A 27,914-nucleotide genomic window follows, 5' to 3' on the forward strand; every position below is an offset into this window, starting at 1 on the left:
GGGTTCTGCTCCAGGCCTACAAGACACCTCACCTCTCTGTGTGTCAGTTTCTCCCTTTGTAAAATGGGACTAATGATATCGACCTCCTTTGTAAAGTGCTTTGAGATCCACTGATGAAAAGCCTAAGAGCTGGGCTTTGAGCATTCTTATTTATTATGCAGCACACTGTTAGTGTCCTGCAGGTGAAGGATGAGGTTTGGACACTGGCTCACCTTAGTCCCTCTCTTTTTCTCACCTGTTGTTAAGATATGCAGGGTCTTTAAAGCTGGAATAATCAAAATGCCGCAGTGAAACTAGAGAACAAAGATTTAGGTGTTTTTCTCCACTAGTAGATTAAAATTCCCCAAAGACAAATTGCAGCCTATTACAACTAACCCTAAGCCATAAATCAGGGGCTACTGATGGCTACAGTACCTCAGTGGTGATGGTGACAGCTTTATTGTCTAAAGACAGTAACCATTATTCAAAAGCTGCTTAGTAGACAGTGTGGTACTGGCCAAACATGCTGTCGTGCTGCACCTCTGAAGCTCGAAAGACTTGTTACAATTTTTCTTCAAACTGCGAGGAAGCTGCCTTATTATTGCTATGGCGACTAGGCAGTGTTAAACTGATGGGAATGTCAATCTGAACTTTTTAAGTAATAAAAAGTAACTGAAGTTTATCTTAGAGGGACAGCAGCTGAGTCCACTGACCTAGCATCCTTCCCAAAATGGTCACAGGGGCCAATCTGATGAAACACTGAACATTTATCAGTAGTTAAGCACAGTTCAGAGCAGCAGCAAATATATTTATTTACTCTCCTTTGAAGGGAGCAATATGAATGGGGGTAGCATGCCCCTTGTTATAGTTGAGGGGGCATAGTGGCAGAAAACTCTGACTCTCATTGACACAAGATTATAATTGGGGCAGATAAAGTAACCAGCTGATTCAGATCTTCATACATGGCTAGGAGCATATGGTGAGAGAGTTTAGCTAAGTATGCTGGGCTGATTCAATTTGTACAGAGTATTGAAGTGAGTACAATCTTGGTTACCTTGGTGTAAAGGCAGTGTAACTCCATGGAAGTATGCAGACTTCACACCAGTGCAACATAAATCAGAATCTAGTGCAAGAGCTTTAACACAAAATGTTACAGGACTTCATTGTAAAGTTTCAGTCACGCTATAGAGGGACCAGATTCAGCCCTAGCATAAGCAGGTAGAACGCTGTTCAGTGAACAAGTGCCTGCTAATATCTGGACTTTGATTTGGCTCAATAACTGTAATGGAACTCTCTGGGTTAGATTCTCATCTGGTGTAAATCTGCATAGCTCCATTGCAATTAGTGGAGTGGTTGTGTCAATTTATAACAGATGAGGATCAGCTCCTTAATCTTTTAAAAACAAACAAAACAGTTGAATCATCCCATGGTAAACTTGGGCCTGATTCAGCGCCGTTGCTACATTTCTACCCCACTACAACCCCAATGATTTCAGTGGGGTGACAACGGTGTAAAACTGGAGTCACGCAGTAGTAAATCAGGGCCTTTATAGCTAGGAATAATTGAGACTGATTTTGCTGTCTCGTGTCTGTAAATGAGGAATTAATTCACTGATTTCAGTTTAATTTCACGTGTGTAAAAGAAGTGTAAGAGGAAAATCTGTCTCAATTATGCTCATGGAACAAATGCTCTCCCTTCTCCTTTAAAATCTCCTTGAGGTTTGAGTCTCCTCTCATCTATTTATACCAGTTGGAGAACAGAATCAGGCCCAAAATCTTTGTTCTGAAAAGTTTATGATGACCTTCTAGTTGATCTAGAAATTACTGTGGGGTGTGTGTGTGTGTGTGTGTGTATATATAGAGGGGAGCAACACAAGATTTCAAGTGAGGAACAAGCAGTAATAATAAAAATAACAATATTTAGCTCTGTTAGGAGCAGGTGAACTATTACAATTTTCCATAAGTGTTTATTAAAATACATATTTTTGCATTTGTATTTGGATTTATTTGTTGCAGTTGCTCTGATTTGAGATCAGTGCCCCACTGAGTCCCTAGGCATTGTGCACACACCCGTAGAAATCTACTTTACCCAAGAGAATGGTTTTGATTTTAAACTCTCCTCTCTTGAAAACACAGAGGAAGAGAGAGCGCTTCCTGACACATTTCTCCTTCAGTGATTTCTCTTCTAAAGTAAAGTGTCTAGGTAGAGGCTAGTCTCTACACACTGACCTTTCACTAACCTGGTGTTAGCTACACATCTGCTGTGACTGCATATGTGTAAGTACTTGCACCAGGGGACTGAGGGAAAATGACTCTGACGGGTTCCTCCCAGGGTGCCACCTGGAACTGGGGTATCCCTAAGCCCACCTGACTCACCAGCCTGGGCTCCTTCTCACACTGTACTGCTGTGACAAATTGCTAAGCTTTCCAAGTTTGTTTTTCCACCAGCATTCACACTGGAGGGACACACCCAGCTGTAGTAACATGCAAACAGGCTTTCTGACCAGGAAAGCTAAATAGCTAAGGTACTTACCAGCTTCTCAGGCATACCCCTCATCTGAAGGGTAAACCCAAAATTATACCACCTTGTGCTGCACAGGGAACTGTACAGCATAAGCTCATGAAATTCGCCTCCTCCCTCAATGTGGAGAGGGAGATGCAACAGCTTGTTGCCCCCTAGTTATGATTTTCACACACTGATTTTAGACAAAACAAAATAAGTTTATTAACTACCAAAGAGAGATTTTAAGTGATTATGAGGGATAGCAAACAGATCAAAGCAGATTACCTAGCAAATACAACAGAAACACAATCTAAGCTTAATATACTAAAGAAATTGAATATGTGTAACAAGTTTTCCCCCTAACTGTTGTTTTAGGCAGATTGCAGAGATTCTTGAACGCAAGCTGCCCTTGCTTGAAGCTTAAAACTCCAAGTATTCCTTTTACAGGCTAGACATTTCTCTAACCGAGGTTCAACCCTTCTCCCCCAGTTTAGTCCTTGTTTATCAGATGTGTTTAAGTTGTCATCTTGGGCGGGGAGCCAGAGAAGAAGAACCATGATGATGTCACTCACCTGCCTTAAAAAGCTTTGGCATAGGGCAGGAACCCTTTATCTCCCAGTTTGATTCCCATGCCCGGTCAGTGGAAAAACAGTAGTATTCTAAGATGGAGTCCAGTACCAGGTGACTTGATCACATGTCTCTGTAGGGCCATACCAACTATGACTTGAAGACTGCTTGTAGCATCCTCAGGAAGGCGCCTCAATGGGAGATTAGCATCTTCTAAGATGTATTGTTTTCCCTGATGGCCCTTCCCAGTTAGCCATCTAAACTGATTGCATTCTGGCTAGTGGGCATTCCCCAGGTGTAAACACGTTTGTAATAGATGCATAGACAATATTCCTAACTTCAGATACCAGAATGATACGTGCATACAAGTAGGATAATCATATTCAATAAATTATAACCTTTTCAATGACATCTCACATGCCTTATCTTGCACAAAGTACATCATAACTGTCATAATCATATCATATAACAATTTCTCTATGAAAAATATGGGGTGTAGTGTCACAGACTCCACTGATCAAATTAGAAACTGTGACTCTCTGTGATCTTTTTAAAAATAATAAATCCAGTCCCACATTAATGTTTCACCTCTGAAAAAGCTCCCTGGAGTTTGGCAAGTGACTCATGTTCCATAAAAGAACTTGTTTGCCATAAAATGAGAGAGAATGAGACTTTTAAAAAAAAGATCTCACATTTTAGATCAGATTCTTTTTAAACAACAAATAGAGGAACAAAAAGACCTATTCCCCTCATTATGTTGGTTTCACACTGAAGGAGGAATACCAAATCCCCTTCTGCTGTTGCGGTGGACTAGCAGTATGTGCTTCCATGTAGGATGTCTAGGAACTGGTCTTGGACCAGCCGTTTTATTCCCAGGGTCTCTGGGAGTGGTAATGTTGCATAGGTCAAGGGTTCAGTCTTCACTAGTGGGAGACAAACTGCAAGGTCTGAAAACTGTGGAGACAGAGGTGTCTTGTGGTTAGACCTGGGGACTAGGCGTCCCGAAATGTGGGTTCTAAGCCCAAAGCCGACGACATCTTGATGGTGACTAAGGGCACACCATTTAATGTCTGTCTGTCTCAGTCACTCTTCTCTAAAATGGGCATAATAATAATTTCATCACTATCTCACGTGGTCAGGATATCATGAAGTTCAACTGGTTTTTCACTTTGATATTGTTAGATGGAGGTGATGTCTTAGAATTATGCTGGTCAGAGGGCTGAAATTTGCTATATTAATTCCCGAACTGGTGGCCGAAAAATCGTGATTAGTTTGGGGAAATAGTGATGGTTTTAAGATCTGATATTTTATGGATTACCAGGACTACAAATAAATGCTTTAGACTGTATCTTTGGATAGATGAGTGCTATTTTTTTCATAGTCATTCATAGCCTTGGCAAACTGTCCGATACTGGCCCATAAATTCACATCATTCTCATTCTTGACTCTTTCCCTGGTTTCTGTTATGACATGAATTTAGTAGCCACTGTCTCAAGAGTTATTAGAGCTAAAAATGAGATTTTATACTTTCTGAAAGCTTGGGATCCCAGTTTTCAAATGGTACAGAGCATTCATCTCTGAAGTGGAGTGTTTCTTGAGATGGATAATCAGAATGATAGGATTCTGGATATTGCAGTCTGACTGAAATGCTTTCAGGACTGATAAACTTTATCAAGCCTGGTTCTACACTGTTCATCAAAAAAGAAATGCTTTTGATTGTTGGAATGTCTTGTGCCTCTCAACAGGTTGAACCCCTTGTGGTTAGTTAAGCGGTAACATTGTTGGACTCTGCATGCAGTTCTCTTCATTTCCTCTCAGATGAAGGCCAGTGGTTGCAATATAAAACCTGTAAGTATTTTATAAGGCACCTGTCTCCTTTGTATATAAGCATTGTTGGGAGTGGGGTCCATTCAGTCAAAGAAAAAATTGGAGGGATTATCAAGATTTAATCTAAAGCATGGAGTATCTACAGAGGGGAAATAATAAGGTCTCAATAGACGGCACAAAAAGAAGAGACAAAATACCCTGTTGATATTTGTTTGAATTCCAAAAAGCATTTCAGTTTGGTTTTATTAACAACTGTTTTGTGTGTTTTATCTGTCAACCTTCTCTTTCCCACAATCCCCTGAGTAGGTGCATGAGGAGTGGGTGGATGTTGGTCCACCCTGCCAGCAGGACTGACCTGGTGGGCACAGGGGTCAAATTCATTGATATTGGCCAGACCCTTTGAGCAAGAAGGCCATCTGCTCCATATGCCAGAGTCCATGCCAGCTTGCCAGATTTATGCATTTGTGCCAACAAAATCTGGATAGAGAAGACCTCTTGGATGGCCTGACAGGTGCTGGAGGGATGTCATGGCTTCTGACCTCACCTACCTTGGCCTTAATATAGAGTAGGCCTCCAAATTGGCAGGAAATTGGCCTCTCTGGAAACAGGGGATACAAAGTCTCCACTAGGAGGAGAATTAATGATTGTGAAAATAACAAGATATCAAGAAACCTGGGGCATTAAAATGGTTGCACTTAAAAACAGGATTGTGCTGGTCCCCAGAAATCTCCTTGCAGATATACGTGTCTGTGGACCACTCTGCTGCTGTGCCTTAGACTGCCGTTGGTTTCAGTTACCATAATATCTGTTAAACACGTCATAAATCAGTTGTTATAAATAGTTGGGCTAACATTATTGCTCTGTCTTTAAAGTGGTCATCTTAGCAGCCAGTAAAATTAGCACTCAGCAGAAAGTTGGTGGTGGAGATTTAGACTGGGAGTATAAGGTTCCAGATGCTTTCCTATTTGCACCAATTAGTGATATCTTCATTTTAGTCTTCTTTGATCTTTCCTTGGTGGGAGTGGGGGTAGGAAGAGTCTAGCCTTATTAACATCGTGTACCTATATGGTTAAATTATCCCCTAGCAGGTGCAAAATCATGATGTCCTCATAGATTCTGCAAGAGAAATGTAATCTCTTGTAATTACTTTGCATACCAAGTGACTCTCCGTTCCCATAAACAAGCAACTTTGTTGTGTGTCTTTTTTCTCTAAGGGGTGGAAGACCTGTGGACTTGAATAACAGGATCAAATAAGCTAGAGAGGGAAAACACCACTCAATAACCTTATCTATCCCCAGCCAGTGTAGAAGTGTTCTCTAAATTTATATTTTTTAGATCTTTGCCCAGTCAAACAATGGGGTGTCCACTACTTCCCTTGCGAAAGTGTTGAATATTTTAATAGGACTTTGGTAACTTCTGTATATTTAGGGATAAAAGCCTGAAGGTCGAAGTTTCAAACCCTGCTGGTGTCCTATAGGGGTCCTTAATGTGCGGGAAATATGGACTAGCGATTAGAGCAGGGAGTTGAGCCTCCTGGCTTACATTCTTAGCTCTAGCAGTGACTCTCTGGCCTTGAACATGTCTCTTCGTCCCTGTGTGCTTCATTCATAGGAGATACCAAACCAGGAGGCAGGAAACTTGGTATTTTGGGTTCTGTGGTGTGTTATACAAAAGGTCAGATTCAATGGTTGCGATGGTCCCTACTGGCCTTGGAATCTATGAATCTCACCTTCAGAACATTTGAGATATTGTAGAGTGGTGGTAGTACATCCTCCACCACGGCTCTTAATTGCCAGTGGATGGGCTTTTGATTTACTGCAGAATGTAGGACTGAGCAAAACTTATTTAAGAAAGAAGAGCAATAAAGTAGAAATCCTGCTCCTTTTCCTCTTAAAGACAGAATCGTTCCTTGTTTGCATGTTTAGAGAAATCTTACTGGCTGGGGCTGAGATTGCAGCCTGTTGAGTGTGAGCTATAGTACCTCTCTTACAGAGATGGGGGCCAGTTACCTACAAAGCAATATAATATTAGTATTGTTATGTCCTATATTATTATGTCCTGTAATAATAGAAGATAGAATAAGGTTAATATATATTTATATCCTATGTTATATATAATATTAAAGCAATTTATGTTGTTACTATTGTTATCTTGTAATATGTAATGTATAATACTCAATATAGTCCTGAGTTATCAAAAATATATGTGTACAGCACCTCTGTGGTGCAGTGGGGTTGTTTTATTGAGAAAAAATGTGTACTGCTGACAAGCCCCTGCAGTTTTAATATGAGAATGGGTTTGGATTAGAAAAGAGTTGGCCATCATGGTTGGAGAAAGAGGAGGAGGCTGCTAAGTTTAGTGACATGTTGTTGCTCAGCTGAAATGACTTCAAGTCTGAATCAGCTAGCTAAATTAAATTTAAAAATTGTCACTAGTAATTAATTCCACGTATAACTAAGAAGTTAGTGGCAAATGCTATATGGGATGTCTTTGTCAGTGAGTAAATATACAATACTGTTGTCCCAGTACTGCTGCAAGAGCTAGGTATGTGTGAGCAAATAGGACATAAGGTGAGGAGGGAGTCCATTTTTGCTTAGTTTGACTTAATCATTATGGGTGGTACCATCAGCTTGAGGCACTAGATGGAGTTACACCCATTTATACCAGCTGAGGATCTGGTGCTGTGGCTCCAAGTTTATCAGGCCAATTTCCACTGGACAGGTGTCCACATTGCATAAACAGCTTCCACCAGCACTACTAGTAGGTAACTTGGTTAATAATTTTGGCTAAAAGGCCAAAGATTGAATGGGCATGGATACATTATTCCTTTCTTGCTTGGGGGTGCCACACGCTGAAGGATGATTCACAGTGGCAAGAGATAACATGTCCCTTTGCTGTCCATCTTGTGGGCCAGATCCTCACCTGGTGCAAATCAACATAGCTCTATTGACGTTATTATTCTTATGTGATTCACCCCAGATTAGGATCTGGCCCTGGCTTGCTGTATGCATAAAAAAGGACTGCAGTCTGAGTCTACCATTCTGGCATCTTGGACTAGCACTAAATTGGCTCATGCTCACGTACACAGGGCCCAACCCTGCCTTGATTCTAGCACTGTTGGCCAATACGTGATGTATGTGATTGGCATAGAAATAGAATCAGGGATCCAGCATGCTGATTTGGGACTTGCCTCCCCACTTTGCAACTCATTTGTGTGGGGGTAGAGCAGTGCTATCCTAGAGAGACACCAATCTAGCCACCCTCTGATTTCACTGCTCTACAGCCAAAATGCTTCTGAAATAAATGTAGTCCAACTTTACTAATTCTGGGTTACTGAGAACGAAAATGATGCTTAAAATTGTTGATTGGCTCTAGATTTCAAGATATGCTATTGGGTCAGTATAAACGACCCTTGACTTGGGAATGGCGGAGGATAAGTGAGTTATAAAGGGAAGGGATCTCAGTTTAAACCAGAAATGACTAAAATACATCTTTGACTGGATCTAGGAATAAATCTATGACTGGGTTTGGACAGTACTTGCTTTTTAGGCAAAACAATGAATGATGCAATCTGAAGCTGGTATTGTGTTATACATGATATGAATTGCATCATGTTATTCCTAGAAGTCATGGATGATGCAATCATAACGAAGCTTACATCACTCTGCTGAACAAATTGCCCTATATCAGCTCTAGAAATCATACGATGTCGTGCTCTCTTATTTGTCAGTGTTTGATTTTGCAAAGGGACACATTTCTGTGTAGCCAAAGTGAGCAGAGATGCCCCGTACTTGTGTGAACAGTGCAGATAACTTCTGCTATGTTTGTGGGAAAGTGACTTTTGCATCACAAAAGTGCAGTATAACCACTATGGTTAAGAAAGCCTATCAGCTTGATTTTGGCTGCAAAATTGGAGATCAGGACAAGAGGTGGGCCCCACACATATGCAGCAACACTTGTGCAACAAATCTTCGCCAGTGGTTGAACAGGAAAAGGAAATCTATGCCTTTTGCAGTGCCACTGATTTGGAGAGATCCAACAGATCATACTAGCAATTGTTACTTCCACATAGTGCCTCCAGTTGGGAAAGGTGTGTCAAAGAAGAAAAAGTGGACTGTGCATGATCCAGACATTCCATCAGCTATACGCCCAGTACCCCACGGAGAAGGACTACCGGTTCCTGATGCACCAGAATCATTCTCACTTGAGTCGGAAGAGGAAGAGGATGAAACTTCTGGTCCTGAACCATCAATGTCACAGGACCCCCATTTTCTCCCGTCCTCCTCCTCTGAACCACATTTCATACGACAAGGTGAACTGAATGACCTTGTCAGGGATTTGGAGCTACCCAAGAGTAAGGCAGAGGTGTTGGGCTCCAGACTACAGCAGTGGAATCTCCTGGCAGGCTATCAGGGCAAATGGAGCCCATCAATGCTTGCAGACTATTGCTGGACAGTGACAAGAGATGAATACAAGAGACAAGCCAAGAAGCGCCGAGTAGACACTGAATAGGACTAAACTATGTACATAATAGTTTTTTGCCTTTTGTTTCATAACAAATTTTATTTATATAACCCTTTTGCTGATTTTTAAAGTGTTACGTAAACAGGACAGGTGAAATATTATCATGTAAAGCAACCATAAACACATGAAAAGACCTAAGTTTACAATTTATAATTAAAACTCTACTATCTACACAATATCCATAGACATAAAATGTAAAAACTTAAATATCTTAGAAACAGTAGCCAATCAGTTGTTTTAATTGTCATATTTGAATTCAGCACATCAAAATACATAATAAATATCACATTTTATCTCTGAAGCAGACGACTTCTCAAAAATTGTAGACCAGTGTTTCCTGAGCCATTTGTAGATCTTTGTTCCTGAGGAGCTGGATCTCAATTGTTTTTGTTGGAATCCATGAGAGGAAACTCTTTTGAAACAGGGAGGAATTCATGGAGCAAGTACCTTTTCCATCGCAGTGAAGTCAGTGAGCAGCCCAAGCTTTCAGCTCTGAGGATTTATTTTGAAATGGCTCATCACAGTTTTTAATGTAGCAGAGTCAGCAGAGCAGGCTTCCATGCAACTTAGCAATATTTTGTACTGTGAGTGAACCAAGTAGCTGTGGATGTGCCAAAACAGGGCTGCAGACCAGCTTTTCATGAAGTTTGTTTCAAAGCCTACAATGCTGCCAGCTTTAAATCCCATGGTAGAGAAAGAAATATGGCAAAATATTGTTGTAGCTGGAAACCTGTACATCAGGCAAACAAGTGGGCTGCGGTGCGTCATTGGTGGGCTGCCAAAACATGCCGCTCTGCTGTAAATTTCTTCATCCTGGTGTGCTTGATTCTCCGCAAAAGAGTCTGAGCCTGAACCAAAGCCCAGTGCTCCAATCACAGGCTTTCCACTGATGTCTGTGAGTTTTGGATCAGGCCTGGAATGAGCAGCACTTTCTAAGTTTGGCCCTTGGGCGTAACATAGGGCTGGTGCAGTCTCACTGAAAATAGGTTTGAATTATCACCAAGGAAAGGAAATTCTTTTCAGGCATTTAAGTAGCAAGCTGCTGTCACAGTTCCAAGAGTTTTCATTTTCATCTGCCTGCCCAGGCAACTGAGTCAGACAGTGACTGATCTCAGTAGACCAGTGGTTCTCAACCTATTTACCACCGTGGGCTGCATATGCAGCTCTCTGTGTTATATGGGCCATGTCTACACACGATATACAATACCTGTACATCTACATGGGCCGCAGCTGTGTGCTGATTGGGCCGCGGGCTGAGACAATTGCCAGTGGGGAAAGGCCAACACAGCTCTTCTCGTGTGAGCTCTGAAGACACACCACAGTGACGCATCTCCAAGCACTGTCAGGGAAGAAAAATGGGCTTTGCTAATGACCTGACAGTTACATTCAGTGAATCTAGTATTTAAACCACCACCGATCGTACTGATACATATCAGAGGCTGCTCTTCAGAATGTTGAGCAGTGAATGCAGTAAGCAGAAATCCCAGAAAAATCAAAGTCGGTTGCTTCCCCACCCTAATAATTACACGTCTTGCTGTTCCCCAAAATGCTGTTGAATGTCATTGATGCTTTCTTTAGGGAGTTACAACAGAACCTTATTAATTAGAATTAATGATGAGAAATCCAGTGCAGATTACAGTTGCTTTTAAATCAGCCAATTAAAAAAATTATCCTTTCTGTCACAGATGCCATGCAAAAGTATATAGTATATATTACTTAATGATTTCAGTTATTTAAACCTGAAATTTCACTGTGTTGTAATTGTAGGGGTCCTGACCCAATAAGGACTTGTGGAGGGGTCACAAAGTTATTTGGGGGGGTGGGTTGCAGTACTGCTACCATTACTTCTGTGCTGCTGCTGGCAGCGGTGCTGCCTTCAGAACGGGGCAGTTGGAGAGCGACGTCTGCTGGCGGGAGCCCAGCTCTGAAAGCAAGACCACCGCCAGTAGCAGCACAGAAGTAAAGATGGCATGATATAGTATTGCCATCTTAACTTCTGCGCTGCTGTCTGCAGAGCTGGGCCCTCAGTCAACAGCTGCCACTCTCCGGTCGCCCCGCTCTGAAGGCAGCAGTGAGAAGTAAGGGTGGCATGGTATGGTATTGCCACTCTTACTTCTGCGCTACCCGGCCAACAGCTGCCACTCTCCGGTCACCCAGCTCTGAAGGAGGCAGCACAGAAGTAAGGGTGGCAATACCGCAACCCCCCCTAAAATAACTCTGCGACCCCTCCATCAACTTCATTTTGGGTCAGGACTCCGTATTTGAGAAACGCTGGTCTTCCCTGTGAAATCTGTGTAGTATAGGATAAAAGCACACACAAGACCAGATTTCACAGGGAAGGAGACCAGATTTCATGGTCCGTGACACGTTTTTCATGACCATGAATTTAGTAGGGCCCTAGTTATAGTATATCCTTTACATTTCTTTTGACAAGTGCAGTTAGCGTTGATTATTTTTTCTCACGCTTCATGCTAGACAAGTAGTTGGTTTGTAAAAGTAACTAAGTCCTAGGAGCATCAGTCCACACTAGTGCACTTGGTTATTATGTCTTTATTGCTGGCTGGGTCTTCTGCAGAGATTGAAACTGGCACCTTTGGAACTGAAAGCATGTCAGAGCTAAAGGACTAGTTCAGAACTGTGGGAGGCAGTAGCAGACTCATAAACTGTTATACATGGTATAGTCACTCACTGGGTGGGACAGAGAGCCTGTCTGTGTTAGTCTGGGTCATGCGAAGTGGGAGGTGACTGCATTGTTTGTGTTTATGAGAATTATGAAGTGAAAGGAAAAGCAGTTTGGTCAATAAATGCCACAGCGTCATCAGAACAGATCTGTTTCAGCACCAACTCTTCAGAACGTTTTAGCTTCCCATTGTTGCTGCCAGTGAAGGTGTTTGAAGCCACAGCCTGTCCTTGTTCTGGATGTAGAACTGCCAGTGAGGTTGCTGTTAGATTTGCACGCAGACTGGGGACCTGATTCTCATAGATCCATAGACTTTAAGGTCAGAAGGGACCATTATGATCATCTAGTCTGACCTCCTGCACAATGCAGGTCATAGAATCTCACCCATCCACTCCTGTAACAAACCCCCTAACCTGTGTCTGAGTTATTGAAGTCCTCAAATTGTGGTTTGAAGACCTCAAGCTGCAGAGAATCCTCCAGCAAGTGACCCATGCCCCACGCTGCAGAGGAAGGCAAAAAAGTTCCAGGGCCTCTGCCAATCTGCCCTGCGGGAATATACCTTCCTGATCCCAAATATGGCTATCAGCTAAACCCTGAGCATGTGGGCAAGACTCACCAGCCAGCACCCAAGAAAGAATTCTCTGTAGTAACTCAGATCCCATCCCATCTAACATCCCATCACAGACCACTGGGCATATTTACCTGCTGATAATCATTTCTCCTCTCAGGTTAATTTCATGCTGGTGTAACTCCATTAACTTCAATAGAGTTTACTTTTGATATAATGAGTGTGGGGGTAGCGTAATCCTTTCAGGTCCTCCCAGATCTTCTTGATTGGTTCTCAGTTTGAGATATAAGGACTTAAATTGTCATTTATAGGGCTAACTCTAAGGAGTGTCATTGCCTCTTCAGTCTAGCACTGCAACACTTTGCCCTGGGCTACACTAGCTGGGGGGGGGGGAAGGGACTGAAGTCGAAGTATCTTAGTTCGACTTACCTGGCCGTCATCACGGCGGCGAGTCAACTGCCGCAGCTCCCCCGTTGACTCCCCTTACTCCTCCTGCCAAGGTGGAGTACGGGCATTGATTCGCGGATTGATTTATCACATCCAGACGAGACGCGGTAAATCGATCCCTGATACATCAAACACTACCCGCCGATCCGGCGGGTAGTACAGACGTACCCTCTGAGACCAGGGAGACAGACCCACCCCAATCTATGGGAGAGAGACGACAAAGTATATATTTCTCCACACACCCCACACCCACATCTTGCCCCACCATCTCTCACTAATCTCTCCATTGAGAGCTGAAGTGGTTTCTCCCTGAGGAGTGCACATCAGTTTCTGGGTCTCCAGGGAACTTGCGCAGGTTAGCTGTGGGCAGGGCAGTGTGAGAACTGCTAAGCAAAGCATGACAAGCAAACGGGGGCTTCTCCTGACTTGATCATCCCTCCATGAATAAAGAGAAGGATTTGCTGATGCCTGACAGCAGCCCTTTCAGACTCTGCTCCCTCTCGCTCAGGGTCTGTGAGGCCATCATTTCTCAGGCAAGGTAATACAATAGCTGGTTTTTAAAGTTACATTAAGCTTAAACCTCTGTTGCACTCCAGGGCTAGGCTTGTGTTTGAAGTGGTACCTCCATGGCTTGATTCCTATTGCCGTGTCCTTGTAATTACAGAATAATTGGCATTATCTGTGGAGTGAGAATCCCATTGCAGGTTTCCTAGCTCCTCTCCCTCTCCATGTTTGGTTTCTTTTATTCGGGAACTTTGTATTGGGGGCATAATTTGTATGATGAGTTATTTTTGCTGTAGTCTAAGCAGCATCTTAATTAGAGTGTTCTATGGGATGGGTAGGGCAACTGCTGATGCCTAGCAAATAAATAATAATAATTATATGACACACTAGCTCTTCCCTAGCACTGGGTAGGCGTGGAGGGGTGTCTCCCAACTTCCAGATCTGAGTTCCTCATGCATGGCATTCTTATTATGGCTGGGACTTAATTGTGTCCTTCATCCAATCTCTGAAGTACTGGAAGGGGGTGGGGGTATGTGAGTAGAGCCACAGCTCTTGAGCAGAGTAGCTCTATGATATTTTGCTGTGCACAATTAAATTCCTTACAATCACTATGAGATATGAGTAATACACAACATTTCTATTAATAAGAGACTGGAAATAATTTTTAATTTGGGGGAATTTCCTTCTCATTTAGGTTCTGCCCTTCAGCTGACTTCTTTGAGCCAAATGCAAGCGAGCTGCTTTCCCATATGTGTTCTCAGCAAGAGAGGTGTCATTGCTTTACTCTCAGTAGTCTCTCCACTATAAGAAGCCGCATTTTATGACCAGACCCAGAGACCTTGGCTCCAGATAATCTCTCACTAGAACAGAGCACTGACTGCTCCGCTGTTGAGAGGATTATGAAAACCAGTCAAACAATTTTCTTGCACCACATTGGGTTGGGGGAAAGTAACAACTGCTCTGTGATTGATGTGAAAAGCAGTAAGAATTTTTTGGAGTGCTTAAGCAGTTATTAATCATATGTGGTACAGATATTAAAAACAGGAGCCTGTTATTCTCCAGCATCCTGAGTGAGTGAGAACCACAATTTTCTGCATTAATCACAGAGCTGCCAAGGGATGCGAATGTGTGTGTAGGGGTGGCTGGGAGACGGAAGTGGGTGGGAAATTAGAAACAATGCAAAGCTTTTCCCTTCATTCTCTTCCATTTGTCCAAGCTTTCCTCTCCCATCTGTTCAAATCTTGGGTTTCCCTCTCTTGACCATCCATCTCCCTATCTCATGGCAATTATTAGACAGTGTCTGTCTGGTATATGTATGCCTGTTAAGTCTGATTTTTCTTTGTAAACTGCTACAGCATCAAAGCCAAGGGGAAGGAAGATGAAAATCCCCCACTCCACCCCAAGAAACTTGATTTCCTTACTGGCATTTATGCAATCATAGAGGTATAGAGAGAGGTCATATAGGTTGTTCTGCCTGCAAATGCAAGATTGTTTTCTATCAGTTATCTTCTAGTGCTTTGTATTGGTAAGATACTGGCTACTTCAGGATCATTAATTGTATTTGATTTCAAAGGCAGTATGCATCCATTGGGGCAGAAATGGGTAACGGTTCCTTAGTTATCAATGCCAGGAGAATATTTAGGATTTTTTGTCATGGGTAGTGTCAAAAGTTTTTGTAATCAGACACCTGCTATTAGATTGAACCTATCAGAGAGCCAGACTGTTGTAAATTGTTAATGGTTCGTGGAGGGAACTGTCAGGTTGAGAAATCGACTGAGGCCTGTTGCCTCTGGAAACAAGGAAGAGTAGGGGGTCCACTGGAAAATGTGACTGCAGTACACAGAGGACTGTATATGGGATTTATGATTTAAATCCATCTAGATTCTGAAGGCAGAGGGAATTAGCAGAAAGAAGCCTTTACAGCTGCAACTCCATGGGAATTCTGCTGACCTTCCGGGCCATGCAGCTGGGGAACCTGCACCCTATTACAAGGAAGTATTTTTGGTAGCAGATCCTACATGCTACTTTTGGCACTCTGTAGTATCACTCCTCAGGGTGTCATGAAGTTCTGCTTTTTAATTTTAATCTACCTAGTGCAGGTGCCAGCTGGTTTTTTTGGCTGAATTGCCAGTTCAAAATCATTGTTAGGCCTGTGACTAATGATACAATCCTGAGCAGTAAAATGGAGCATTTGAGGTTGAATGCTCATATACCTGGGCTCTCCTTCCCTGAACAGATTGGCGAGCACAGAGCAAGCATCCCATGGCTGATGCAGCCTGGAAGTCAGTGGGTGTTTTCTGCTGCATCATGCTCAAAGGTTGCAAAATCTGCATAGGATTGTTGATGAGATTACTCGGCAAAGAGGATATCCAGTAACAAGGCCGTCATAAGAAGATTATCTTCTGAATAGATCATCCCTTGAAACAGGAAATTCACTTGGCAACAGGACTGACTTCACCACATAATAATGGCCTAGACTAGAGAGACAGCAGTACTAGTGCTCTGTGATGGAAGGAGACCAATCCAGCTTTTGTTTTCCTCACTCTGGCATAATCTTGTTCTCCATTTAGCAGTCTGGCTAGGATAAAAGATGGTGACAGTCATGTTTGCTGGGCTTGAGGGTTTCTGGAAAAGAGTTGGATATGTTATAGGTGTTAATTACTACATAGCACAAAAGGCTGCATATGCCGGTTTGGGAATAGGCAACAGATGTCTTTGGATCAGGATCCCAGCTGTGAAGTCTGAATTTTACAACTCAGATGTGAATTTCGTCTGCTACCCGGCAGAGACATTAAATTCAGCCTTTTAATGCCAGGTCAAGTTTCCTATTGGCAACATGCCAGACCAGGAGCAGAAAATGAAATTAGAAAAAAAAAAAAGATAGGATGGGATGGTTTGGAGTAGCTGAGTATACAGGTCTGACGAATATGCCCTTTGTAGTGGGATGGGGAAGATGGAGAATTGTACACTTAGGGCCCAAACCCAGAGTCCTTAGTTGTGTTATACACTAGTTTATTTTGGTGGGCAGTTTTCCTGGGGAAGGAATGGCGGCATGGGCATACCATGTTGATGGCTGGTGTAGGGGAGCAGAGGAAAGTTGTGTTTGTCCAATTCTTTCGGTGACACCAACATTTTCATAGCATGGTGCCGGAGGTTCAGTTTCCAGATTCATATTTAGGAACCTCGATATAAGTGGCCTGGTTTTCAGAATTGCTAAGTACCTATCAGCTCCAACTGAACTGGAGTTATGGATATTCCACACCGTTCAGAGCCAGGCCACTTTTATTTAGACACCAAAATATGGATTTAAGAGCTTAACTTTAGATATCGGGGTTTGAAAATTTTGAAGACCGTTACCCAGGGTTGGCTGTTACCCAGGGTTCTCTTAACCGAAAACTTGGGGTAACTGTACTCTTTGCAACGCGGTGTCAGGAACAAATCAAAGGGGGACACAGCAGATCTGTCTGACTTAATATTGGGACAAACCCAACATGCTTTCATCCAAATTTACTATTTTATTAGATCTCAAGCACACACAAATATGCAGAGCGCCCCCAAACCATAGCTACCCACAGTCTGAAGGGGTCTTGAGTGGCCAAATGCCAAATGCAAGTGGCCAGCTACCCGCCTGTTGCTGGGGATTCCAAGAGATGGCCAGAAGGTCAAATCCAAATCACGCAGACCTCTTTCCCCTTTTATGCTCAAAATGTCACATAGCTTGTCAGTCACCAGTAATGGCTGAGCAACCAGTTTGTTGAGCAAGAAGTTTCATGCCATTAGTTATCCAGATGTGTTTTTGCAGAGTCTGCAGTCTATGGGCCCCGACACACATACACACACCAGAAGTCAAATATAGATATATTTCCTGTTTTTCCAAAACTGCAAACTTCAGCAGTTTGTAAGAAGCAAAACAGGGTGTGGCAGCATCATGCTCAATTCTCGTGGTCACTCCATCCTCTCTGATCACTCCGTCCACTCTCCTCTCACCGGTCACTCCCTCTCACTGGTCACTCACCTCTTCTCCTGTTATGCTAAGGCTGCTACAAAGGCCTTACCGCTGCTTCTGGCAATTAGTATAATAATCAGTATTCTGATACTGGCAGGGGCCTAGCATTCTGCTGCACAGCCAATGTCTCCACTAACAAAGGCCAGCACTTCATTTCTCTGGTGGGTTGTTCGTTTATATCTTGCTCTGTTGAACCAACCGAATTGCAGTGTACTTATGGTGAGTTAAATGACTGAGAAAGGGAGAGTAAGACATCAAATGCCAGCATTATATGTCTGTCTGAGTGCAGACAGGTGTTCTTTACATCATGAGACCTCCCTTTTATGGAGACATCCAATGAAATTTAATAGAAACTGACAATATTTCTGGAAGCTTTTTGGGCTATTCTATAGAATTTAATAGAGAATTGTATGCCTGCTGGATAATCCTATAAAATGGTTCATGAAACCTGTAGTAATGATATAATTCCTATTCAGTTCTGTAGGTTTTTAGTATTTTCTGTAGAAAATGTATTAATTTTCTATTGAACCCTATGTGTCACCCCTCCATACAGTATTTGAAAATATAGTAAATATTCATTTCTAAAAGTACTTGCATCTCAGGATCTCAAAGCACTTTGCATGGGTAAATTAATTAAGCCTCACCTTAAATGCAAATCAGTTTATCCAACTCTAAATGAAGCATAATAATACTTAAGTACAGAGCAGCAAAGGGACTTGCCCAAGGTCTCGCAGTCAGTCAGTGGCAGAGCTTGGAATAAACACCAAGGGTCCTGACTACCTGGCTCTTAACACTGCAGTGCACTTCATCCTGATGATGAGGAAAGGGACTGAATGAACCCAACAAAATCAGTTCCACATCTTTATGAACCTGACTATGGCATGGGACCTTTTTGGGTCATCCACATGCATACTGTGGTGATTAGCCTTATTTTGCTGGGTGAGACTGACAGCAAGGGCTAAGGTTTCAAAAGGTAGTGGTTCCGGAATAAACAACTTCAAGGGACCTGATTTTCATAGAGTGGGTGCTCAATAATGTATGAAAATCAGGTACCTCTAAAGTGCCTTAAGTGGGCCACCCAGCACCCAAAAATCACTACTCGCTTTTGAAGATCTTGACCAAGGTGTCTCTCTCCATAGTCAATGCTAAGAGGGCAGAAAAAAAATCTTTGTACCATCTTTAGCATTAAGATCCAAATCTGAACGTGTGACCCAGTTACAGTGTCTGTACGTAGAGTTTATTGCTGCTGAGAAGGTTTGCTTGTTCATTTGTGTGGTTTTATGTGTGTGATTCTTTATATTTGCTATAGGTCTAAATTCTGACCATATTCATCTAGAAATGTGAAGTAGCTGAGTTTTAAATTTTGTTGATGTAATTATTGAATTTATAGCATAGTGCCATTAGCCACTATTGGTGTGAGGTTGTATCGTTAGTTAGTGCAGTAATCTAAGTTGATAGGCATTATAATTTGTCATGTTATTTGTAATGACTTGGTCACTTATACAGCTGTGTGTTTTAATTATGGTACAAATGCTGTGTTTATATCACTGCACTAATGCTATCAGGCATTAGTATTAAAGCCAGCTACCATCTGTACCATTTTAAATGATCTGAGATAAGCTTCTGCTTAGACAGGGCAGTGTTGGTTGATTAGATTAGTGTAACTAACTGAAAGAATATGCAATAGTTCAGAATATTTATCCAGTGTGAAAGCTACCTTTCATAAGCATCTCATGTCTAGAGTCAACCATCTTATTTTTTTTTAATGTATTTTATGGAAAACAGAACAAATTATCTTTTGGAGGCAAATTTTTGTCAGAGGCCTATTAAAAATCACACCTACAATTTCTCCTAACTAAGGGCCAGATCGTTGGTCTCCCCTTTGTGCCATTCCCATGCCATGCAAAAGGGGCAGAGAGTTTCCTTAACAGGTCAACTAAGGATTCTCCTTGTGTAGGACTTTGCACTCCAACAATCCCTATTTCTGTAATGGTTTGTTGGGGACAGTTGCAGATTGAGTAAGTTAAAGCATCCTGAAGGCTCCTTTAAATTGTTCTGGAGGTTACACCAATCCCCAGCTCTCCCAGGATTGGGGTAGGTGAGGAGAGTTAGGTGTAAAAAGGTGTCTTTAAGCCATCTTTGATTCTCCTCCTCCAACACAATGGGTTTCAGTACTACTTAAAGCTCAGCTGAACCTGAGGGTCTGGTCCTATGTCTCTGTGTATGGAGAAATTCAGAGCTGTGCACAAAAAAACTACTGAATGCCCAATTCTGAGTTTTTGGTTGTACAAAAACTTAAGTGTAGAGAGTTACATGCACAGAAACTTGAAGCTGAAGAATTGTGAGCACAGTCCTGGAAAAATGGAAGCCCCTTCGAAAATTTACCCTTTTCTGTCCTCCTGCAGAAGAGTTCTTTAGTGTTCCGTTGTGTTTCATGCATGGCATCGTGCGGAACCTACTCCTCTCTTTCCCCTTGGTAAAGGCAATACAAATAGATGTTCCTACTATTTACCTTCCACTAGAAGCAAAACCGGTATCACTATCACCTAGTGAGTAACAGTGATATCTGTTGCACAGTTACCAATCATGGACTACAGCTCTGTAAACCTGAGGCCTGGTCTATGCTGGGGGCAGGGGGAGGTCAATGTAAGATATGCAACTTCAGCTATGAGAATAGTGTAGCTGAAATTGATGCTATCTTATTTCGACTTACCTTCCGTCCTCACGGTGCAGGATCGATTGCTGCGGCTTTCCCCGTCGACTCCGCTACTGCTGCTCGCCCTGGTGGAGTTCCAGAGTCGACGGGAGCATGTTTGGGAATCGATCGCTACCCGCCGATCTGGCAGGTAGTCTGGACGTACCCTGAGTGAACCTAGCTGTGACAACATATAAAGGTATGAAATGGAAGGAGACTGCTCGTCATTCTGCAAATTCTGAACCTCTGAATTTGGACATAGGAGCTCTGTTTGGAGCTCAGGCGTAAGTGAAAATAAGCTTATTTTATTACAGCAAAAGGGATCATTACTTTGGTTTTGAAAATGAAAGGTCTTAATTTGACTGCAATGGAAGCTTAAGTCTGGGAAACTAATTCCCCTTAGCCATGTGCTTCATCGCTCACCCACCTCAAGGAAGGCAGAGCACTAACCAGTCCACTTGGACTCTGCTGAGAATGCCAGAGTGTGAATTTGTAGGGTTCTTTGTGCTATCAATAGCTGACAAAATTATTCTTAAAGGGGCGTGTGGGTGTGAGAGAGAGATATCAAAGTATTGAGTAAGAAACACAATGGGCGTAGTTTTCGGAGATGCCTAACACCTGCATTTCTAATTGACTTGACTTCATTATGTTGTGTTGTAGATGCCTCTATTTCTCCCTCCTCCCTTCCGTATGTTTTAGCCTCAGGAGAGGTATAACTGAGACAGTATTGTACTTAGACAAAGTCCCTGCCCCCGGGAATTTACAATCTAAATTGGAGGGGCACGGTACAGCTCCCACTGACTTCCCTTGCGATTGTGGGTGTTCAACACTGCTGATCGTTAGGCCTAGTGAGCCCCAATTTGCAAAGTATTGTCTGATCTTAGCTAAGTGACCCTCACATACTCTTGTCGTGATGGGTGCCATCGGAATCTGTCTAAGAATAACAATGATCAGTTCGGAGTGTGACACTGAGAGAGAAAGGGTAATCAAATGATTTGAGAGAAGTGTCCTCTATCTCAGCAAGGCCTGATGTTTCTGATGAGAACACTAGCTGCAGCGAATAATGCTTTCATTCAGTATTGATGTTGTCATCTGATAGTGTCCTGGTAGCCAAGTCTGCGTGAAGATTTAAACAGATGACAAATTAAATGCTTGAAACACAGTTTTCTGTGCCATTTGGGTGAACATAACATCTGCTTGCTAATGGAAAAATGAAGTTCCAAGTGGAGTGATGCTAACAATTCTACTAGCCAAGGGACGTGATAAATAAAAAAAGCAAGGTAGGGTTATTCCTTATTCCCTAGTACCTGGCACTGATATCTTTCCTATGTTGTGTACCATGGAAGCAAGTATTGAATTGATATGTGTAAACAAGTCACAGAGAGCCATGTTCTGCGCGCAGTTACACTCCTATTAAAAACAATGAGATTGCACAGATGTGTAACCCCCTTATGGGAAAGCCTTATAAAATTTAATGGAAGCAGATCCACTTTTCTAAATGCCTTTTGGAGTAGCCCATAGAACTAAATGGAGAATTAGATCCCTGCTATAGATTTCTACAGGCTGTTTCAAAATACTTTAGAAAGGCTCTCATTCTTTACTGGAGAACTCTGTAGCTTTTAGTAAATGTTGTAGAACGCTGTTACATTTCCATAGAACCTATAGGTTTAATCCTTATTACATTCTATAAGACTTTTCAGCATTGGCCTGATTGAAAGCCCATTGAAGTTGATGGATTTTGGATTAGTCCCTAAGGGAATTATGTACAGAATTTGGCCTCCAAAGTCGAATCTAGTGATTAAAAAAAAGTTTTAATATGAATATATCTGAATATTTGTTATTGCATATTTTCCATTGGCAGAGTGCTGACATTTCATGGTTGATTTTCAGAGCTGTCAATTTGTTTGTCACTTCTGTTTTCAGTGTGTGCAGCCCAGGAAAAAATAGCAGTTAGTACATTTGGGAGAGAAAAAGTAGCTACTGAAAGGAATAGAACAGTAATGACACTTTCCAAAGTCTGGAAACTCCTGATTTCATTAAGATATAAGGTTATTCAATTATAGTTGTAGAGTAGATGGTTTTAATCTCTTTGTGCTTGCTGTTTTTCCCCTTAGATCTTTTACTTCTCCTTCTCTTAGCTATCATTGTACCATGATATGCTCTAAATTCAGATATATAGAAACCTCCTCATGGTAGTAAGTCAGGGCCAGATTCTGCCGTCGTTACTAACATTGTTTTCATTGGGGCTATGGAAAGAATAAGGCTTTGCTCAGTGGACTTGTTTCTGATTTCACTGCATATCCACATTAGTGTGACGTTGTTGACTTCACTGAAGTTAATCTTGATTTGTACCAGAGTAAGTGAGCCTAGAATCAGCCCCAAAGTGGGTAAAGGAGTAAAAGTTGGCCTTTGAGGACTATATAACATGCATGGTAATATGTTGTCCCATTATCGTAACAAATTTTCACTATGAATACTTTTCTCTCTCGTACACATGTTCATGCACATACATGCAAACACAATAACTGGATCTACATGCACCTGATAAGAAAGAAAGGAATGTTGTCAGGTTACATTTTATTGCAGATCTGCCCATGATGCACTTGCCTTCTCCCTCCCTTCCACCGTCCCTTCCTGAAAGCAACGGCAAACAATCATTTTTGCGCGTAAGCCTGGGTTACTCGTGTGGATGCCATAGCATGGCAAGCCTGGACCCTGCTCAGCTGTACACTGTTGTTGTGAGTGTCACAACCACCTCACGCATCGTCCTGCATAATTTGCAGAGCCTAGCCAGAGCCACCATGCGGAAGATTGCGATTCCACACAAATAGGAATGCTGGAAGTCATGGGATGGAGCAATTTGTACATGCTGGCAGTGGCAGCTAGGCTTGTTGACACACTGGAATGCCACTTCTGGGCCCAGGAAACAAATACAAACTGGTGGGACCGCACAGTTATGCAGTTATGGGATGAGGAGCAGTGGTTGCATAACTTTTGAATGCATAAGGCCACTTTCATGGAACTTCGCGAATTGCTTTCCCCAGCCCTGAAGCACATAAGTACTAAAATGAGACCTGCTCTGACAGTTGAAGAGCAAGTGGTGATAGCCCTGTGGAAGCTTGCAACGCCAGATTGCTACCGGTCGGTCAGTCAGGAATCAGTTTGGAGTGGGTAAATCTACCATGGGGGCTGCTGTGATCCAAGTAGCCAGGACAATCTATTCATTTCTAGTAAGAAGGGTAGTGACTCTGGGAAACGTGCAGGACATAGTGGATGGCTTTGCTGCGATGGGGTTCCCTAACTGTGGTGGGGCAATAGACGGAACGCACATCCCTATCTTGGCGCCAGATGACTTTGCCAAAGAGTACATAAACTGCAAGGGGCATGTCTCAATGGTGTTGCAAGTGCTAGTGGATCACAAGGGCCGTTTCACTGACATCAATATGGGATTGTCGGGAAAGGTGAATGATGCTTGCATCTTTAGGGACTCCGGTCTCTTCAGAAAGCTGCAAGAAGGAACTTTCTTCCCAGATTGGAAAATTACCATTGATGATGTTGAAATGCCAATAGTTATCCTTGGAGACCCAGCCTACCTCTGGCTCCCGTGGCTTATGAAGCTGTACACAGGCAGTCTGGACAGCAGTAAAGAAGAGTTCAACCATAGGCTGAGCCAGTGCAGAATGGTGCTAGAATGTGCCTTTGGATGTTTAAAGGGGCGCTGGCGCAGTTTACTCACTAGGTTAGACCTCAGTGAAAGAAATATTCTTGTTGTTGCTGCTTGCTGTGTGCTCCATAATGTCTGTGAAAGTAAGGGAGGAAAGTTTCTGGTGGGGTAGGGGGTTGAGGCAGATTGCTTGGCAGCCCATTTTGAGCAGCTGGACACCAGGGCAATAAAAAGAGCACATCGAGGCGCACTGCGTCTCCGAGAGGCTTTGAAAACCAGTTTCACGAATGATCCAACATTGATGTGACAGTTGTGTGTTGTTCCTTACCAAGCTGGCCCTTTTTTGCATGTACTGCCCTGTAAACTAAATCCCTACCAACCACAGTGTGCACAGTGAATAAAGAGCCTCTTGTCCTCAATTCATGCATTTCTATTATGCTAACGAACGCTGAACAGAGACAGGTCTAAGGGCCTGATAACACGGGGGGTGAGGGAAAGAAATAAGGACACACAGCTTACTACAGTTGCACTGTCTAGCAGTCAGAGCTGTGGGAATGAGAGCCTTCTGCTCCATGAAGCATCCCCTGGAGTCGAGTTCAAGGGATAATGGAGCTTCCTCACCTGCCCCGGTATTCTAGGACAACTGGGAGAGGAGGACATGGAACTTGATGAGGAGGGCAGCTGGTTCGTTATTGGGTGCAGGGGAACTCTAAGGTATAGCTGCCTTTCCTGCACCTCAGCCAGACCCCTCAAATGTCTGTTTGCTCCCCCGTAAGCCGCAACAATTTTTGCGTATTATGCTTTTGTCCCCTGCATGCTTTCCTGCCCTCTTGGTGCGCATGCACTGCGACAGTGGAAGCCTCCATGCATTCAGCTGGACCTCGTCAGTCTCGGGGGAACGCATCAAGTCTTCCCTTGTCCACTTTTTTTGCCTTCTAATCTGGGACAGCCTTTGTGCTGGTGTGGAGGAAGCACCCACAGGCCGGGTTGCAGCTGCAGGGATAAATATACATTGTTGAAAACAAAAGGTTAACTCTTGCAATGAATGAAATGCCTCACAGCAGTAAATACATTCCCTGAGGTACATGGCCACATTTTGTCTTTTAAAAGAAACGCCTACCAGTAAGGTACAACACACAGCTGAGCGCTGGGCAACACAAGAAAGGGTAGGCGATGTCAGGGCACACCCGGGGACATTTTTTGCTGAGGAAACTCTTGCCACATAAACAGGCTTTTCCGGGAAGCACCGTTTGTGTAGCTGGACTGGCCTCCACTGTATCCTAGTTATTTACCTCAGATTAAACATTAACCACAAGTGTTATTACAAGTGTGCATTCACCAGAGGTGCCTTCCCCGCCATCACAGTCCTGCAACAGTAGGTCCTGGGAGGGGATTGGCTTCAGAGTTAGGAAAAGGTCCTAGCTGTTGGGGAGAATGGATCCTCCAGTTCTCTGCTGTTCATTCTCCTCCTCCTCCTCCTCTTCCTCATCAACAGTGTCCTCCTCGTTGTTGCCCGTGGCCACCTGGGGCCCCTGGGAGGCACCCATGGAGAGTGTCAGGGTACTGGTAGGGACCCCGCCTAGAATCGCATGCAGCTGCTCATAGAAGTGGCATGTTTGTAGTTCAGAGCCAGAGCGACTGTTTGCCTCCCTTGTCTTCTGGTACACTTGTCTGATCTCTTTTATTTTCACCCGGCACTGCTTTGTGTCCCTGGAGGTGTAGCCTTTGTCCCCCGTGCCCTGTGTGATTTTGGCACAGATGTCAGCATTTCTTCTGCTGGTTCAGAGCTCTGCCTGCACAGACTCGTCTCCCCACACAGCAGCCAGTTCCACTGTCTCCTATATGCTCCACAAGCAGCCGTAGTGAGCTCTCCCCACTGCTCAAACAGGAAATGAAACTCAAAAATTCCCGAGACTTTTCTTGTGGGGTTAAAAGTGCTGTCCAGAGCGGTTGGATTGGAGCACTCTGGGACACCTTCTAGAGGCCGAACCCGTTGAATTACACAGCGTTGTGTCTGCACTACCCCAATTTGACTCGGCAAGGTTGACTCTAACGCTGCTACTCTTGCCGAGGTGGAATACAGGTGTCAATTTTACAAGTCCTTTAAATCGGTGGAAAGGGCTCAGCAGTGTAGATACGCACAGTTATAAATTCGACCTAACGCGGCATATGTTGATCTAATGCCATAGTGTAGACCAGGCCTAGGATCTAGCCAGAAACCTTTGCTTAGGTGGCTGCTGCTTTCATGGCCTTCACAAAGACTTGTGCCATCTCCTGGACTTTGTCTGTGAATAGGGAAGGGAAAAGAAAAAGGATAATAAAACATTTGAAATGAAGAAAGGAGCAGAACAAAAGGGGGATATAGCACAGCGTAGTTCCAGAATTTTGCCTTGCATTGTAGATTCAATGGGATGCATAGTTGAGATTCTCAGGCAGAGACTTTATCCAAGGGTGACACATGGTGTCAACGGCCATTAATTAGACATAATCTGTAGTATTGCTCTGACACATGAGCATTATGGAGTATTTGTCTCAGTGGTATGGAAGACAGCATGAAAGTACATCCCTAGGGATGTCAGACACTTTCAGAACAAAGAAGCCAACAGTAAAACAGATACTTATCTACTACTAGTGCATATAACGTTATTCCCATGTTTCAGTGCTTGTGGGATCAGGGCCATGAATATGTCAGGTTTTCTTTGCATCAGCTCGTAGTATGGAGCCATTGCAATATTCCTATATATAGCGGTAAAGACATTAAAGTTCATTTGCAGGCACTGAACTGTCTGATTTTCAAATAGTACAATTTGAGTGTTATTTTTTAATATGGCAAAAGGAGGCAGCTTATTATATCAAGGACAATTATAACCTTGAAAATTTGGAGAACAGAGCTGTTTAGAGAAGTTTAAACAAGCATCCATGACCTACTGTTAATTTATAGGATTCAAAACAAAAATAAAAAGTAACCAAAAGATTTCTTTAAAAAAAAACCAAAAAACAACAAACCTGAGCAGATAGATTTCTCTGTTAAGGTCGTGCCTGAAGCGACTCCTCCTGGCAGAGTTAGAATTCTTGAAAAATAGGATTCATAATGGAAAAGCCCTAGGGCTTTGAGCTAACAAAGTACTTTTTAAATTTTAAACTAGGGCTGTCAATTAATTGCAGTCAACTCATAAGATTAACTAAAAAAAAATTAATCATGATTAAAAAAATTAATTGCGATTAATCGCACTTATAGTAAAAGAATACCCATTGAAATTTGTTAAATATTTTTGGATGTTTTCCTATCTTTTCAATATTGATTTCAATTACAACACAGAATGCAAAGTGCACAGTGCTCACTTTATATTATTGTTTATATTACAAATATTTGCACTGTAAAAAATGATAAAAGAAATAGTATTTTTCAATTCACCTTATACAAGTACTGAAGTGTAATCTCTTTTTATTGTGAAAGTATAACTTACAAATGCAGATATTTTTGGTTACATAACTGCACTCAAAAAAAATGTGTAAAACTTTAGCACCTACAAGTCCACACAGTCCTACTTTTTATTCTGCCAATTGCTAAGACAAACAAGTTTGTTTACATTGACGGGAGATAATGCTGCCTGCTTCTTATTTACAATATCACCTGAAAGTAAGAACAGGTATTCGCATGGCCATGGCACTTTTGTAGCCAGCATTGCAAGGTATTTATATGTCAGATATGCTAAACATTCGTATGCCCCTTCATGCTTTGGCCATCATTCCAGAGAACATGCTTCCATGCTGATAGTGCTCGTTTAAAAAAAAAAGTGTTAATTAAATTTGTTATAATTCTTCCCCCAACTAGTACAGTATGTCTCCTTCCCTGTTTTACTTTTTTTCTGTATATATTTCATGTTATAGCAGTCTCGGATGATGACCCAGCGCATGTTCATTTTAAGAACACTTTCACAGCAGATTTGA

At 42.6% G+C, this 27,914-nt stretch overlaps 1 protein-coding gene across 4 annotated transcripts in view; it reads left to right on the forward strand.

The window, feature by feature from the left end:
* MOB3B (MOB kinase activator 3B) overlaps positions 1-27,914 on the forward strand; it is a 158,648-nt gene that overhangs the window by 14,973 nt on the left and 115,761 nt on the right. The window contains exon 2 of one of the 4 annotated variants that reach the window (XM_030567647.1): positions 4,794-4,896. The exons of 1 other annotated variant lie outside the window; for it this stretch is intronic. The gene's annotated coding sequence lies outside the window, so the exon portion shown is untranslated. Of the gene's footprint in view, positions 1-4,793; positions 4,897-20,447; positions 20,499-21,455; positions 21,580-27,914 lie in introns of those variants that run through there. 2 more of the 4 variants (XM_030567650.1, XM_030567649.1) reach the window with 2 other exon arrangements.

This window comes from Gopherus evgoodei, chromosome 6 (assembly GCF_007399415.2).
Source record: "Gopherus evgoodei ecotype Sinaloan lineage chromosome 6, rGopEvg1_v1.p, whole genome shotgun sequence".
NCBI classification, from domain to species: Eukaryota; Metazoa; Chordata; order Testudines; family Testudinidae; genus Gopherus; species Gopherus evgoodei.